This window comes from Somniosus microcephalus, chromosome 18 (genome assembly GCF_052327205.1).
Source record: "Somniosus microcephalus isolate GS21.2 chromosome 18, FLI_Smic_1.0, whole genome shotgun sequence".
Lineage (NCBI taxonomy): Eukaryota > Metazoa > Chordata > Chondrichthyes > Squaliformes > Somniosidae > Somniosus > Somniosus microcephalus.
The window spans coordinates 20,097,128-20,115,309 of record NC_141004.1 but is presented as its reverse complement, the minus strand read 5'-3'; the positions used below and the strand labels follow the sequence as shown (position 1 = coordinate 20,115,309).

General features: G+C 44.9%; 1 long non-coding RNA gene across 1 annotated transcript; it reads right to left on the bottom strand.

Moving 5' to 3' along the window:
• Positions 1-10,963: 10,963 nt before the first annotated feature.
• On the bottom strand, positions 10,964-17,163 carry LOC147105086 (uncharacterized). Its single transcript, XR_015081757.1, has 3 exons — positions 16,833-17,163; positions 13,018-13,263; positions 10,964-11,984 (listed from the first exon to the last, which is right to left on the bottom strand). It is a non-coding gene; the product is annotated as an uncharacterized LOC147105086 (long non-coding RNA).
• Positions 17,164-18,182: the final 1,019 nt, after the last annotated feature.

Below are 18,182 nucleotides of genomic sequence, written 5' to 3'. Positions count from 1 at the left end.
GAGGGGCGGGAAACCCCTGGAGATGGCGGGCAACGCGGAAGTTCGGGTTTCCCAGCACACCGTGGAGTTTTCACTCCACAGCGTGCGTGCGACGTAAAGCGCGGGTTCCCTGCCCGGAAGTCAGCCTGATTAACAGGCTGGTTTCCAGTCGGGCGGAGGCCGCAGGATCAGGTAGGTGCTGGGCCCAGGATGGTGGGGGAGGGGTGAGGGGGGGGGTGCTCCTAGTCGTGGGGGCGGTTCGATCCACGACCCCGGGGCTGAGTCATGATCCCCGGGGGGGGGAAGAGTTGCAATCCCCGACCTCGCGGAGGGGCAGGCTGATGGTGGGGGAGCTTGGGGGGCTGGGCGGAAGCACTCCTGCACCTCCTGGCCCACCAGGATTGCTCCCCGAGACTGAGGCCGCCTCATTGCAGCCACCGGGAATCTTGAGCCTCGGGATCCCCGGACGCCTGCAGTAAAACCTGCAAAGCAGGTTGAATTAGAGGCTTCAGATCTCATTATAATATTATATTGCCAGCCCGCCACCGCACCCCCACCCCCCCCCCATCCCGCCTGAGTGAAAGGTGAAAGTGGGCATGTTGGAGGTGGGTTGGGGTCAGGTTTTACATTTTTACGGTTTTACATTTTTACAATTTTGACTTGCTCCCACGCCTACAACCCACCCGTTCCTTCCTGTGAAAATTCCAGCCAATTTGGTACTCTACTTGCTTGCGTCCTTTTATTCAGTCAACACATGAAATTGGAACGGCACAGATTCTGCCATTACCTGCTGCTCACTGTGATGATTCAGACAGTAGATCCTGTGACATTAAGCCTGGATGACAGCCTAAAGACTGGGCTGGCAGCTCGGAGGTGGAAGGTGATTAAGTGAGGAACAGGAGTGGGACTGCAACAGCGACCTTTTCAGGATGTGGCCCTCTGTCTGTGCCAGCACTGGGGGATGTGGCCCTCAGTCTGTGCCAGCACTGGGGGATGTGGCCCTCAGTCTGTGCCAGCACTGGGGGATGTGGCCCTCAGTCTGTGCCACTTCTCTGAAGGCCGAGCTCTTGCTGGAATACGGCCCTCCAATACTTCTTTCAAATGGCTGTTCTTCATGTGCCTGGACAATGCGTGTTGGCAGCAGGGTTGCCAACCCTCCAGGGTTGCCCTGGAGTCCCCAGGAATTCTTCTACCAATCACCTTAAATCTGTATCCTCTGGTTCTCGACCCTTCCACCAATGGGAACAGTTTCTCTCTATCTACTGTGTCTAGACCCCTCATGATTTTGAACACCTCTATCAAATCTCCTCTCAATCTTCTCTGCTCTAAGGAGAATAACCCCAGCTTCTCCAGTCTATCCACGTAACTGAAGTCCCTCATCCCTGGAACCATTCTTGTAAATCTTTTCTGCACCCTCTCTAAGGCCTTCTCATCCTTCCTAAAGTGCGGTGCCCAGAATTGGACACAATACTCCAGTTGAGGCTGAACCTGTGTTTTATAAAGATTCATCGTAACTTCCTTGCTTTTATACTCGATGCCTCTATTTATGAAGCCCAGGATCCTGTATACATTTTTTAAACCACTTTCACAACCTGCCCTGCCACCTTCAATGATTTGTGCACATATACCCCCGGGTCTCTCTGTTCATGCACCCCCTTTAGAATTGTACCCTTTAGTTTATATTGCCTCTCCTCGGTCTTCCTACCAAAATGTATCACTTCACACTTTTCTGCGTTAAACTTCACCTGCCGCGTGTCCGCCTATTCCACCAGCCTGTCTACGTCCTCTTTTATTTAATTATTTTATTTTTTTCATTAGTGGAAAGGTTGGCATTTGTTTTCTAACACTGATAGCCTATGGTATCGGTTTTCAAACTGGGGACCCTGGGAGTGTATCACTATTTTTAATGGGTTCCCCCTCATTGAAATGTTTGAAACTCTCTGGCCCAGGGCTGCACTTTTACACAATATTACTACCTTATACTGCCCTTTAGTGGCAAAATACAGAATCACATGCCTGTTAAAGCTGATTAAAAAATGTAATTGTGCACATTACAAAACAATGGTAAGCTGAGTCACATTTATGATTACTTTCTGTTGAACACCATATTGTAATTTCATATTTAAACCAAATTAAAAGCACAGAAATGCTCAGTCATGTGTCTAAAGAATTGCCTGTTGTTTATTAAGATAGAACTCTCACAACATCTTGTATCGCTCCATCATTGGCGGCTGTGCCATCAACTGCCGAGGCACTAAGCTCTGGAATTCCGTCCCTAAAACTCTCCGCCTCTCTCTCCTCCTTTACGATGCCCCTTAAAACCTATCTTTTGGCCATCTGTCCCAATATCTCCTTCTGTAGCTCGGTGTCAAATTTTGTCTGATAACGCTCCTGTGAAGCACCTTGGGACGTTTTACTGCTAGGGGATTGTCCTATGAGGAGAGATTGAATAGACTAGGCCTATATTCTCGAGAGTTTAGAAGAATGAGAGGTGATCTCATTGAAACATACAAAATTCTTACAGGACTTGACAGGGCAGATGCAGGGAGGATGTTTCTGCTGGCTGGGGAGTCTAGAACCAGGGGCCACAGTCTCAGAATAAGGGGTTGGCCATTTAGGACTGAGAGGAGGAGAGATTTCTTCAGTCAGAGGGTGGTGAATCTTTGGAATTCTCTACCCCAGAGGGCTGTGGAGGCTCAGTCATTGAGTATATTCAAGACAGAGATCGATAGATTTTTGAATATTAAGGGAATCAAGGGATATGGGGATAGTGCAGGAAAGTGGAGATGAGGTAAAAGATCAGCCATGATCTTATTTAATGGTGGAGCAGGCTCGAAGGGCCAACTGGCCGACTCCTGCTCCTATTTCTTATGTTCTTATGTTTAAAGGCGCTATATATATGCAAGTTGTTGTTGATATGAATGATAATGTGGACTACCTCAATAGGCCAGTATTGTCCTTGCTGTTTGACAAGTAGAGCGTTGACCAAGTTCATATGTTTGCTCTAAGTAAGGAGGTGCAGTTACATGAGTTCTGCTACAGAAGTTGGGTTCCAGTATATTATGGTTTGTACATCCCCTGGCACAGGAAGGCTCTCTATTGGTGCGGTTATACTGTGGATTGTCTTTGAGTGCATGGCTGCTTCATGGACTGGAGTTATACTGCCGCTCTGCTGACTTTAATTTTCTTTTATCAAGACGCTGAGCTAGTTTTGAGCCCCAGGATGTGTGTACATACAATTGACATGCGAGGGGAAAACAACCAACTGTATCTTGCTGGGTGGTGCTTCTAGCAGGCCCAAGTCATCGCACTCAACAGACATCCTGCGGTGTAACCAAACTCCGGGAAATCAGACTTGTACTTGCATAGTTTCAGAATAAGGGGTCGCCCATTTAAAACTTCTCTCAGAGGGTCGTAAATCTGTGGAATTCTCTGCCCCAGAGAGCTGTGGAGGCTGGGTCATTAAATATATTTAAGGTGGAGGTAGACAGATTTTCAAACAATAAAAGGGAGTGATGGGTTATGGGGAGTGGGCAGGGAAATGGAGCTGAGCCCAAGATCAGATCAGCCATGATCTCATTAAATGGCGGAGCAGGCTCGAGGGGCCAAATGGCCGACTCCTGCTCCTATTTATGTTCTATGTTCTTATGTACTGCAGCCCGAGGCCTGAACCTCAGGTTTGAAATCCTTGGCTGGCAGGTGGTTCATTCTAACCGAAAGGTGCAACAGGATGACCCAGCCTCTTGAAGATCACCAACCTGATGCCAAAGTCGCTTCGCAGCATCGCAAGAGTGCCAGTGCAACTGCAGCCTGCATCAGCCTGCGATTCCCATTGGAGCCAAAGGTCTTACAGAAGTCCAAGAGGAAGGCCGAAGAGGTGACAACATGACTTCAACAACAAACATAGCATATGAAGCTGTAGCTAATCTGAATACTGAAACGGGTCTAGTGGTATAATGGCGAATATAAGCCTAATCGACCCAATCTCTCTTCATACGTCATTCCTGCCATCCCAGGTATGAGTCTGGTGAATCTTCGCTGCACTCCCTCCATGGCAAGAACATCCTTCCTCAGATAAGGTGACCAAAACTGCACACAATACTCAAGGTGTGGTCTCACCAAGGCCCTGTACAACTGCAGCAAGACATCCTTGCTCCTGTACTCGAATCCTCTCACTATGAAGGCCAACATACCATTTGCTTTCTTAACCGCCTGCTGCACCTGCATGCTTACCTTCAGCGACTGGTGCACAAGGACACCTAGACCTTGTTGCACTTCCCCTTCCCCCAATCTATTGCCGTTCAGATAATAATCTGCCTTCCTGTTTTTGCCACCAAAGTGGATAACCTCGCATTTATCCACATTATAGTGCATCTGCCCAATCACCCAACCTGTCCAAATCATACTGGAGTTTCTCAGCATCCTCCTCACAGCACACACGCCCACCCAGCTTTGTGTCATCTGCAAACTTGAAGATATTACATCTAGTTCCCTCGTCTAGATCATTTATATATATTGTGAATAGCTGGGGTCCTAGCACCGATCCCTGCGGTACCCCACTAGTCACAGCCTGTCACTTGGAAAAAGACCCGTTTATTCCAACTCTTTGCTTCCTGTCTGCCATCCAAGTCAGTACCTTTCCCCCAATCCCATGTGCTTTAACTTTGCACGCCAATCTCTTATGCGGGACCTTATCAAAAAGCTTCAGAAAGTCCAAATACACCACATCCACTGGTTCTCCCTTATCTATTCTACAAGTTACATCCTCAAAAAATTCCAGTAGATTAGTCAAGCATGATTTACCTTTTGTAAATCCATGTTGACTTTGTCCGATCCTGTCACTGTTTTCCAAGTGTTATAACATTTTTTATAATGGACTCTAGCATTTTCCCCACTACCGATGTCAGGCTTACTGGTCTATAATTCCCCGTTTTCTCTCTACCACCTTTTTTAAATAGTGGGGTTACATTAGCTACCCTTCAATCCATGGGAACTATTCCAGAGTCTATAGAATTTTGGAAGATGACCAGCAATGCATCTATTTCTAGGGCCACTTCCTTAAGTACCCTAGGATGTAGATTATCAGGCCCTGGGGGTTTATCGGCCTTCAATGCCGTCAATTTCCCTAACACCATTTCCTTACAAATACTGATTTCATTCAATTCCTCCCTCTCATTAGGCCCTATGTTCCCTGACATCTCTTGAAGGTTATTTGTGTCCTCCTTTGTGAAGACAGAACCAAGGTATGTATTTAATTGGCCCACCATTTCTTTGTTCCCCATTATAAATTTCCCTGATTCTGGCTGCAAGGGACCTATGCTTGACTTCACCAATCTTTTTCTCTTCACATATCTATCGAAGCTTTTACAGTCAGTTTTTATGTTCCCTGCAAGCTTACTCTCATATTCTATTTCCCCCCTCTTAACTAATCCCTTTGTTATCCTTTGCTGAATCCTAAACTGCTCCCAATCCTCAGGTTTGCTGCTTTTTCTGGCCAATTTATATGTCCTCTCCATGTTCGGGCAGGTAAAAATCAGGCAGGGTTTTTCCACTCAGACATCAAGAATGGCCAACTGGGTGAAGTACTAGAGGGCTAATACCCCCTGTAGAACTGCCCCCACCCCCAGACATATATTACCACATACAGGGAAGAATGGTAAGGAAGCTAAATAGTTGAGAAATATTTAATATCTGCATAAAGTAGGACTGTATTGGTGAGAAGGAATATTCCTCTCTACTGTAGGTGTAGTGGATTCATAAAGGCACTGATCAAGTACAGATTTATCACTTTGCTACAGCTAACACAGAAAATCTCGCACGGTAACGTCATAACTCATGTTGCCGTGCTCACTCAAGGCCCATAGATCATGGCGATGAAGAATGATAGAGATAATAAAAATGAAAGCAAAGGAAATAAAGCTATTCTCATTAAAGATTGATTTGTAAAATAGGACCTACAAAAGGTGTTCATAAAAATTCATCATCGGGTAGAAAACAAGGCAGTTAAGGTGATGTGTTGTGTTACTGGAAGCAGGATTTGTAGTCTAGAAGAAATAAGCTGATGTTTCTTTTTCTGAATATGGTGAAAATTAATTTGCTTTAAAGCCTCTGCACTGGTTTACCTGCAAAGCCTTGCAAACTTTTCCATCTGTAAATTATGTCAAACAAAACTACTGAGGCCAATTTGTGCGGCAATATTGAGATATTTTCAGGCAACGAGGAGTGTGCAGATTAGTCAATTTAACATTAAAGCCTGACAACTGCAGTTTATGCTTCCAACTGCAATATCAAGAAAGAGAGAAAGACTTGCATTTCTATAGCGACTTTCACCACCTCAGGACGTCCCAAAGCGCTTTACAGCCAATGAAGTATTTTTGAAGTGTAGTCACTGCTGTACTGTAATGTAGGAAACGCAGCAGCCAATTTTTGCACAGCAAGCTTCCACAAACAGCAACGTGATAATGACCAGATCATCTGTTTTTAGGTGTTGGTTGAGGGATAAATATCGCAGCCACACATACAGCAAATAGTGTTGCCAATTTACCTGTCCTGGGTTTGAGGCTGTGTAGAAGGTTGGTGAAAGCATCTCAGAAGTCACATGACTAGGGCATTGGCCTGTCGCCCGAGAGAGACAAGTTCAAAAATGCTAGTCTCAACTCCAATTATAGGGGCGGACCTTAAATACAGCTCACATGCTTCGATTGACAATAAGTAGGTAGAATTATTGGGGATGAAACTGGTCTCGGGAAGTAGCGCAAAATGGCGATAGCAAATCGGCAACCCGTTTTACATCCCGCCGGATATTCTTTTTCCATTCGGGACAGGCTGCCAATTCCCTAACTCCCGTCTTGCATTAGTGCCCAAAACCAAAGTCTCCCTCACTAAATCTAAAATGGCCATAAGTCTGTGACAATATTGTGAAGTTGGAAACAAAAATGGCAATAAGTATGAAATTAGAAAGTAACGGGTGCCCCTTCTCCCCATCCCCAGCAAAATAAGATGCCCCACGTCCAGCAAGTGAGAGCTGACAAAGCTGTAAGCCAGCAATAGGATATTAATGGTGTGACAGTCCTTGAGATCCAACCCTACAGCCGCGCTCAGTTATAACCTTAAGGTTATGCCGACAGGCTAAAATGGCAAAGTGTGACGCATAGTATGAATATGAAAGTTTTAAAATAGCTTTGAATTTGGCATACAAGTCACATCTTTGTTTAAAATGTTTAAAAACCATGAAGGGTTTAGGTAGAGAAACTGTTTCTTATGGCTGAAGGGTCGATAACCAGAGGGCACAGATTTAAGGTGATTGGCAAAAGAACCAGAGGCGACTTGAGGAAAAACTTTTTTACGCAACGAGTGGTTAGGATTGGGAATGCGCTGCCTGATAGGGTGGTGGATACAGATTCAATAGTAGCCTTCAGAAGGGAATTGGATAAATACTTGAAGGAGAAAACAATTGCAGGGATATGAGGAAAGTGCAGGGTGAGTGGGACTAACTGGATTGCTCTTCGAAAGAGCCGGCACAGACTCGATGGGCCGAATGGCCTCCTTCCGTGCTGTACTATTCTATGATTCGTATAGATTGTCAGGGCCTGCAAATCCAGGGAAAGGGCAGCTTGCAAAATATTCAGCTGTCCAGCATAAGCGTGACCTTTACACTGATGTGACCAATGCACCATGTTTTACAGCTAGTAATTTATACACTGTTCGCTCTGCACACTTTTGACTCCAGATTCCTCACGTAACAGGATTTAGTGGAAGGGCCTCGTGGTGTTAGGAATTTCTAGATCCAAAAGACCGATTAAAGGTTATTGAGTGTGTGACTGGAACTGCACGTGGTAATCAGCTTGAAGGTCGTGCTCATTTTAGCTTAAAGGCTACCTTCAATTTTGAAAGCTATTATTAAACCTGTGATTCCAAAAGAAGGTGGCACAATGAGTTCAAACAATAACCTTTCAACCCTGGATTCAACTCAAATCTAACAAGTCTCTCTCTCTCTCTCTGCTGATATATTTTGGGAAGGTTCAACCAGTTCCTAGTGGGCATGAGTCCACAGCATAAAACATCCTGTAGTTTGGCACTAAATTGGCAGTGAGATCACAAGAATTGTAGCGTTGGAAGCAAAATAGCAGGGTGTCGTTCTTAGGCTGGGGTTAAGACAGCTTCTTGGAGCAGAGTGGAGGAAGCTTTGCTCTGTGCTTATTTCTTATACGTGACCTACTAGTACTTTAAGCAGATGCAAAAACCAGAAGAACATAAGAAATAGGAGCAGGAGTAGACCATTCGGCCCTTTGAGCCTGCTCCGCCATTCAATGAGATCATGGCTGATCTTCTGCCTCAACTCCATTCACCGGCCCTATCGCCATATCCCTTGATGCCCTTACTAGTCAGAAATCTAACTAATTTTTTAAAATTTGTTTATGGGATCAGGGTGTCGCTGGCAAGGCCAGCATTTATTGCCCATCCCTAGTTGCCCTTGAGAAGGTGGTGGTGAGCCGCCTTCTTGAACTGCTGCAGTCCGTGTGGTGAAGGTACTCCCACAGTGCTGTTAGGGAGGGAGTTCCAGGATTTTGACCCAGCGACGATGAAGGATCGGCGATATACTTTTAAGTCAGGATGGTGTGTGACTTGGAGGGGAACTTGGAGGTGATGATGTTCCCATGCGCCTGCTGCCCTTGTCCTTCTAGGTGGAAGAGGTCGCGGGTTTGGGAGGTGCTGCCGAAGAAGCCTTGGCGAGTTGCTGCAGTGCATCTTGTAGATGGTACACACTGCAGTCACAGTACGCCGATGGTGGAGGGAGTGAATGTTTAAGGTGGTGGATGAGGTGCCAATCAAGCAGGCTGCTTTGTCCTGGATGGTGTCGAGCTTCTTGAGTGTTGTTGGAGCTGCACTCATCCAGGCAAGTGGAGAGTATTCCATCACACTTCTTACCTGTGCCTTGTAGATAGTGGAAAGGCTTTGGGAAGTCAGGAGGTGAGACACTCGCCGCAGAATACCCAGCCTCTGACCTGCTCTTGTTGCTACAATATTTATGTGGCTGGTCCAGTTAAGTTTCTGGTTAATGGTGACCCCCAGGATGTTGATAGTGGGGGATTCGGCGATGGTAATACCATTGAATGTCAAGGGAAGGTGGTTAGACTCTCGCTTGTTGGAGATAGTCATTGCCTGGCACTTCTGTGGCGCGAATGTTACCTGCCACTTATCAGCCTAAGCCCAAGTCCAAGTCTTGTTGCATGTGGGCATGGACTGCTTCATTTTCTGTGGAGTTGTGAATGGCGCTGAACACTGTGCAGTAATCAGCAAACATCCCCATTTCTGACCTTATGTTGGAGGGAAGGGCATTGATGAAGCAGCTGAAGATGGTTGTGAGGCTAACAGGTCTGTAGTTCCCCGTTTTCTCTCTCCCTCCTTTCTTAAATAGTGGGGTTACATTTGCTGTCCTCCAATCTGCAGGAATCATTCCAGAATCTATAGAATTTTGGAAGATGACAACCAATGTGTCCGCTATCCCAATGGCCACCTCTTTCAAAACCCTAGGATGTAGGTCATCTGGTCCTTGGGATTTATCGACTTTTAGTCCCATTAATTTTGCTAGTACTTTTTTTTTTTACTAATAGTAATTTCTTTAAGCTCCTCATTCTCGTCACACCCTTGGTTTTCTCGTATTTCTGGGAAGTTTTTTGTGTCTTCCTCCGTGAAGACAGAAACAAATATTTATTTAATTTCTCTGCCATTTCCTCATTCCCCATTATAAATTCTCCCGTCTCTGACTGTAAAGGACCTACATTTACCTTCACCAGTCTTTTCCTTTTCACATACCTATAGAAGCTTTTACAATTGGTTTTTATATTTTTCACTAGTTTGTGCTCATAATTCCATTTTCCCTTTCTTTATCAATTTCTTGGTTCCCCTTTGCTGATTTCTAAAAAGTTCCCAATCCTCAGGCTGACCGCTTTTTTTTGGCAACTTTATAAGCTTCCTCCTTTGACTTAATACTAGCTTTAATTTCTTTCATTAGCCATAGTTGGATCACTTTTCCTTTTGGGTTTTTATGCCCTAGAGGAGTATATGTTTGTTGCAAATTATGCATTATTTCCTTGAATGTTAGCCATTGTATGTCCACCTTCATACCTTTTAGTGTAGTCTCCCAATCTACCATGGCCAACTTGTCCCTCTTACCCTTGTAGTTTCCTCGGTTTAGATTGAAGATCTTGGTTTCAGATTGGACTACATCACTTTCAAACTTAAGAAAATATTTTAAATCTTCAGCATCGTCATTCTCATCTTGACGAGCCTGAAAAGATCACCAACATTCTCAAACATAACAGTTGAACAAAGTAAAACAAATCTCTACGACCTGGATTAAAATCCAGCTCAGGTAGATGGGATAAATGCCTCATCCGGAATTTCCGTAGGGGTTCCCTGGATCTCCCACTGTAACTTTGACAGGAGATCAGCGGAAACGCTGGAGGAGCAGCGTGAAGGCCAAAGTTGCATCATGCGATCAGGAGAACGCCATGGAGTTCTACCTCCTACCCTCAGCCATTAAAATCACAGAATCTTACAGCACAGAAGGCGGCCATTTGGCCCATCGTGCCTGCGCCGGTTCTTGGAAAGAGCTCTCCAAATAGTCCCACTCCCCTACTCTTTCCCCATAGCCCTGCAACTTATCCAATTCCCTTTTAAAGGTTACTACTGAATCCACTTCCACCGCCCTTTCGGGCTGTGCATTCCAGATTAAAATAACTCGGTGTTAAAAAAAATTCTCACCATCTCACCTCTTAGATGCAAAACTTTAAGCTCCTCTTTGTGAGCTGGATGGAAGTTTGTGTCTGAGGTAAAACGCAGCCCGTTTCCTTCAAACTACAAATCCTACTGGAAAAAAAAATCTGAAAATGTGGGAATTAACTTTTATTACAAGATTAATTCCCAGTTTGAAACATCTTAGTTACCAAGATAGGCTCAAAGAGCTGGAACGCTAAACTTTAGAGAAGCGCAGACTTCGGGATCATTTGATCAAGGTTTAGCGGATGACGAAGAGATTAGACTGTGTATGCGCAGAGTTTGTTTCAACTAAATAGGTTAGGGAGGACCAGGGGTCACGAAAGTTACGCAAGGCCAGAACTAGGATAGGTGGTTCTTGAGAATAGTGGACCTGTGCGGTGGATACCGATTCTCCGAATTCCTTCAAGCAAGAGCAGGACCTGTATCTGGCTGGGGTGGAGCTCACCTCGTACAAAAAGGTAGGTACTGTATGACATGAATCAGGACCAAAGTGGTCTCCTGGACTCCTTTCAATCGCATAAGGGGGGGGGGGGGAGGAACGGGGAGAAATTTTTCCGATTTCCTCCCTTGATGAGCCATGGCTTTTATCTGTTTTTTCGCCTCTTTCAGGAGATCACACGGCTTTCAACCATTTCCAACTATACACTCGCAAAACACAGCTTCAATTGTGGGGTGTAAACCGGGCATCTGACCCAAACCCTGCCGGGCGGGTTAGGTGCAAATTAGGTCGTGGATGTCTGGACTTGAAGACTTTTACAGTACAAGGTGACAAGTATCAAAATTCTAATTGTTTTACCAGCGTATTTCCAGGTTACGTGAATGGAACATCCCATGTTTTGCTGCCTGTAGTTAGTCGAGAAGATGATTTACTGTTTCTTTTTATAATTTCACTTTATTAACAGATCCCATGTGGACAGAGTTATAGCAATCGTTGGGTTTGGAAACATGTCTAAAGATTTCCCAGCATCTTCCCATTAATCAGGTGCTTCGTTGGGGACATGATCCATAAGTCATCCTCGAAAGGGTTAAAGAAGGTAATGGCTGGAGCATATTTTTGGATGGTTTAGAAGTTTATTATATTATGAATTTTCCCTGAGTAGCTAAAATGGAAGAGAGCTGGTGATTGTTAGGAAAGAATCCTGATATACATGACCGTCGAGCAACACACAGCCAAGGCACAAAAACCAGAAAATGCTGGAAATACTCAGGTGGTCAGGCAGCACCTGTGGAGAGAGAGAAACAGAGTTAACGTTTCAGTTCGATGACCTTTCGTCAGAACTGGAAAAAATTTAGAGATGTAACAGGTTTTAAGCAAGTGCAGAGGCAGGGAAATGGAGGGAGGGAGGGGCGGAGGGAAACAAAAGGGAAGGTTTGCGATAGGGTGGAAGGCAGGAGTGATTATTAAATGACATAAAAGGGATGATGGTGTGAGGCAAAAGGACAAGTAAATAAACAAAAGTTGGGTCTAGTGAAGGTGTAAATGGGAATGGCAGAATCTTCAACAGCTACCGTCCAAAAAGTACTTGTGTTGTTTTCTTAAAGCCTTTCTACAGTAACTGGCAACAACAGGAACAAGCTGGTTTTAATATAATCCTCTCGTTAACGACGTGCTTACACAAGCACAATGTTTCTTGTACTTATTACATGAAACCTTCCATGAAAGAGAAAAAAAAACACCCACCGCTCATCCAAGTAACCAACAGGCCAGAATTCAGCATCAGGATTATGCACATGTGTCTTTTCAACCCAATGTTTAAAGTGGTTAAGGTTAAGGACAATATTAACCAGCGCTGTGGGAGAACAGCTCCACAAGCTGTTCCAGTCCTCTGAGAAACTGGCGAGGACGTGTTGTCCGCACATGTTACACACTTACCAAAAAAAAGGTGACAAGTGTGTTTTTGTAGCAGTTTGGTACAACGGAGCGGCTTGCTCCGCCATTTCAGAGGGTAGTTAAGAGTCAACCACATTGCTGTAGGTCTGGAGTCACATATAGGCCAGACCGGGTAAGGACGGCAGATTTTCTTCCCTAAAAAAGGACATTAGCGAACCAGATGGGTTTTTAATCTGGTAGTTTCATGGTCACCATTACTGATACTAACTTTAATTCCAGATTTATTTAATTTCCCAGCTGTGGTGGGACTTAAACTCATGAGTTCAGGACTTACTGGATTACTAGTCCTGTAACATAACCACTACGCTACTGCACCCCCTACAGTTTTCCCATTGCAGAATTGAGTATTCTTTTTCTTTCCTCACCTGAAGGTACCAACCCAAGCAAGGTTGCAGTTTGACAGGTGCCAGTTGCCACCAGATAGATCGCCAAGGTGGCCATTCCTCACGTGTGAGCCCAGAGAGGGTTGTCAGGCTGTTCAGCTGTGGTAGGGCAGGGGGACAACAACAGCGGAGCCCAATGCAGCCTTCATCCAGTGTCCACGCATGCCAGCACTTTTCAGCAGTAGACCCGGAATGAATAGCGGGAATCCTGGTCCATTTCTTCTTCTCCTAGCCAAAAGGAGCATTGAGCCAATTACAATCTGGTTACCACCATCCCGAGTTGACATGAACACAGACTGGGAATCAAACATTGGACCTTCTAGTTTAGAATGGGTAGTTCACTTCCAAACTGAATCATCAGGGGAGTCAGTCTTTGTAATTGTCTAACATAAACAAGGTAGCTTTCTTTTTTTGTCTGTCTGTTCCTTCATCGGCTAAAGTCATTAGTTCTTCAAACAAGAGCTGGGTAAATATTTAATTAGGAATGGGATTGGAAGTTTTCAGGATAGATACAGCCAGAGGTGGTCGAATATTCTGTAGAACATTTATACAAAAGCAAAATACTGCAGATGCTGGATATCTGAAATAAAAAACAGAAAATGCTGGAAATACTCAGCAGGTCAGGCAACATCTGTAGAGAGAGAGAAACAGAGTCAACATGTCAGACCTGAAAACAGATGCTGCTTGGCCTGCTGAGCATTTCCAGCAATTTCTGTTTTTAATTCTGTAGAACACAATGGCTGCTGTGTCAGTGCGACCAAGGAACTACCATCTTTGGAAAAGGCAGGACAGAAAAGTGGAGACTTGGGGGAGGGACAGATCCCCTGGATTTTTGCTTGCTCATCTTTGGGGGTCAGGGAGCTATTTGCAGAACCAGCCTCGCCAATACTGGCAATTCTCAAATGAAGTCGATATGCAATTTTCAAGTGGCAGTCTTGAAGTAGCGCCAAAGTTGAAGAGGTCAGCCCCTTTAGCTCAAATTCCATACTACCTCTAGCCTCCCTCTTGGACTCTGTCAGGACGCCCTTTGAGAATCGTGAATCTTGGCAGCGACCACAGTACTTTTCCCTCAGGAGATTAAATAAGTAGGGCCGAGTCCGTGAAAGGGCAGATTGTACATAGTCTGTGGAAGAAGCAGGCGTGACAAGCCAAATGGTCGTATCTCATTCTGTGCTCCTTTTATATTCCTTTCGGATAATGCTCTGCCGTTCTGCTTTGAATTTGATGACAGTGTCTGAAAATGCAGGCTTTTTTTTGGCTGAACAAGATCCAATCAAACTCAGCTGAAGACAGTTCAGTCTGACTGAAAACACGAACACTGGGGTGTCAACACAGGGAACCAGAAGGAAGAGCTGACCGAGTAACACCTTGAAAAATAGCATATTTGTGATCTGCTGTTAAAAAAAAACATTTTACTGAAATAAATCTATTATAAAAACAGCAGGAAACATTTTTTTGATAATGCGCAGGTCAATAATTATGGCCAATACTGCCTGGGTGATGTCACAGACCCAGACTGCCGCTTCTGTTGGAGTCATCACCATTCCGAGCTTCGGTGGGGTCAGCTTCTGGGTGGAGTGGCACATCAGCCCCAATACCACTTGGATGTTGATCCAACAATTCCACTGACTCAGCCAGCTAAGGCATCGGGCAAGGTCCGGCCGGAAAACATCTCTGCACCGAGTGGAAGAAGCTGGGCGGTGGAGGAATCGGATGGGTCAGCAGACGAACATGGAGTGCCAATCTGCTCGGCCCTTTGTCCCCAGCTACCTCGTACGCTTGCTGGAACTTTGTACGGTCAATATGAAGGTTGTAGCCTCCTATACATGATCATAGAATCATAGAATAATACAGCACTGAAGCAGGCCATTCGGCCCATCGAGTCTGCGCGGCTCTGTCGAAGAGCAATCCAGTTAGTCCCACTTTTTCCCCCATATCCCTGCAATTCTTTCTCCAAGTATTTATCCAATTTCCTTTTGAAGGCTACTATTGAATCTGTATCACCAGCCTAAGGGTGGTAGAGGCAGAAACCCTCCTCACATTTAAAAAGTACCTGGATATGCACTTAAAGTGCTGTAACCTACAGGGCTACGGACTTAGAGCGCGAAAGTGGGATTAGGCTGGAGAGTTCTTTTTCAGCCGGCACAAACACGATGGGCCGAATGGCCTCCTTCTGTGCTGTAAATTTCTCTTTCTATGATCCTATCAGGCAGCCCATTTCAAATCCTAACCACTCGCTGCGTAAAAAGGTTTTCCTCGTGTTGCCTCTGGTTCTTTAAAATAGGAAAGATGGCTCTGGAATGATCTCAAATAATGATCGGAGTCCTCAGAGCACCCTTCACCCACTGGTGTCCGAAGCTGTCCAAGTGGACGGTCAGCTCTCACTATAGTGGTTGATGTTTTAACAGGACCCTATCCCTTTCTCGTTCTTGCCATGGAAGGAGTGCAGCGAAGATTCACCAGGCTGATACCTGGGATGGCAGGAATGATGTATGAGGAGAGATTGGGTCGATTGGGCTTGTACTCGCTGGAGTTTAGAAGAATGAGAGGGGATCTCATTGAAACTTATAAAATTCTAACAGGACTGGACAGACTAGATGCAGGAAGGATGTTCCTGATGGTCGGGGAGTCCAGAACCAGGGGTCACAGTCTAAGGATAAGGGGTAGGCCATTTAGGACAGAAATTAGGAGGAATTTCCTCACCCAGAGAGTGGTGAACCTGTGGAATTCTCTACCACAGAAGGCAGTAGAGGCCAATACATTAAATATATTCAAGAAGGAGTTGGATATATTCCTTAAGGCTAAAGGGATCAAGGGATATGGGGAGAAGGCAGGGACCGGGTACTGAATTTGGATGATCAGCCATGATCGCATTGAATGGCGGAGCAGGCTTGAGGGGCCGAATGGCCTACTCCTGCTCCTATCTTCTATATTTCTATGTTTCTACGTGGTGGCCACTAGAAGGTCCAGGCAACCAGTTGCCCATTACACACTTCTTTCTGCTTTGGTTGTGCTGAGCCCCTCAGATATTGGATGGTTACTTAAAAAGGTGTCATTTATGTCCTCCGCCTCCTCCTCCTCCTCCTCCTCCTCCCTCCTATCACCAACTTCTTCCTCTTCTTCAGATTGGTGTCACCTGAAGTGCTCTCAAATGTGGAGAAGTCAAAATTAGGCACAAATTATTGAGTATTGCCTTTGGTTATTGCCACTTTACCATAATACCAGCATGACTCATTACTGTAATTAATGTATTTTATAATCTTTTTTTATTTCAAGTTTTCTTTCCCCTTCTCTCTAGAAAGAGGCAATTCCTGCCAGGATACAGCGTTACATGTGTCAGAAGTCCTCCAAAACTTCATCAAAGTGAACATTCTTCATGGGTCAACTGAAACAGCCAGTGTGGTCTTGGCAATTTGACCATGAAGGCATCACACACACAAGCCTGTCTGCCCCAATGTCCGCACGTGCACTTTTTAAAAAGTGCAGATGGATAGCAATCAAGAGCGTGAGCACAAGTTAATCTTTACTCTCCCCCGCACAGGGACCCTAACCCTAATCCAACTGCTACCCTGTCAGCGATCAACTAATTGAAACTGGAATTAAAGCAGAGCCTCCCTGAACTGTATGGGTTAGTAACACTTCGTGCAGTGCACTTACCCAGCAGAAGCCATCGGGAGAGCTACTCTACAATCTCGAAGGAGAATACATAACTTCCTGCCATAAAGTAAATTAATCAAAAATAACCAAACATTCATAATACGCATGTAACTTCTGCAAACATGAGTACTCATCAGAACCTGAGGGCCCTGTCGATATGGTCTCCTCCTCCCTCAGCATCTGGAAGCTTGAATCGACCTTCCTTTCTGAAGCTGGCCACTGATTATCTTTCTAACCAGCTGCACTCCCTTCGCCATTGCCTCTCAGTTAATTGTGCGGCCTAGCATCTCCTGCAGCCTATTTTAAGCTCTTGAGCTGCTTCCTATGGTCCTTGGCTTCCCTCTTTTGTCAATAAGGCTTTGTTTACTGTGCAGGCGATTTTTGTTTTCAGAGGCTTCACAGCTCCAGCTGCCAGGAACACATGGGATCTGAAGCCCTTGACTGCCTCTTTCCTTTTAATGAAGCTCCTGACTGAAATGTCAAATTTGATCTCCTTGGAAAAGGTCAAGTGGCTCATTTCTAATTGTTGAGTTGATAATTTGCCTGATTGCATCTTGCAATCAATTGCATGACTTAACTTACTGCCAGTTATTTTACTGCACTTGCAAAAGCTAATGTTAGTGCTTGGCACTACTATTAATTGTCCAAATACCCTTAATGCTCAACCAATGCCAAAGTCAGCTTTAAGGTGCTTCAATAGACTTGGAACTATGCAAGGGGCTTCCTGTCACTAGAGCCTGAGTAACCTTTGAAACATTCTGGGAACTACCTTTGTGTTAATCTTGTGCATCTGTTTAATCTTGTGATCATTTGATTTTCACCACACTTCTTGTATTTAACAGGAATCCAGATGTGAGCAGCAAAAAGGGTAACTAAGCATCAAACCCAGATGTTCAATGCTGTGTATTAATACTGTTGTTTATCCAGTTTAGTTTCAAAATGGCCACCAAGGTGATGCAAGGACTTCAAAACTTGATGGCCGCGACTGCTGGGTCACATGATCGAGACTGCATTGGGCAGAGCAAGGAAAGTTCAGGGTTCAACAGGAGGCAGACAGAGAGTGAGAAGCAAAAGAGAGAGAGAAAGAGAAAGAGAGAAAGAAACTAAAGCATTGGATAATCAGGGTAGAATTGAGTTGGAAATGGAACAAGCCAATTAATCTGGGCTCACAACATTAACCTGGTTATGAAATCTTCTTTGCCATTTTCAACAAATACTTTCTAACTTCTAATATTTTCAACACATATCTACAATAATGAGCTGGTGCAAAGAGTATGAGGACATGAAGCAAAAGAGATCCAGAAACACAGAAAGAAAAGCAAGAAAGTGTGAGAGAAGGAATGCGGGCAAGAGAGAGAGACTGGGAGAATGGAGATAAAGATCACAGAGATGAGGGATTTTAACCTAAAAAAAATGGGTGGGTTGGGGGGCGTGTGGGAAGTTAAAGTGTTAAAAACCTGAACCCGCCTCCACCCCGCCCACTTCCGGTT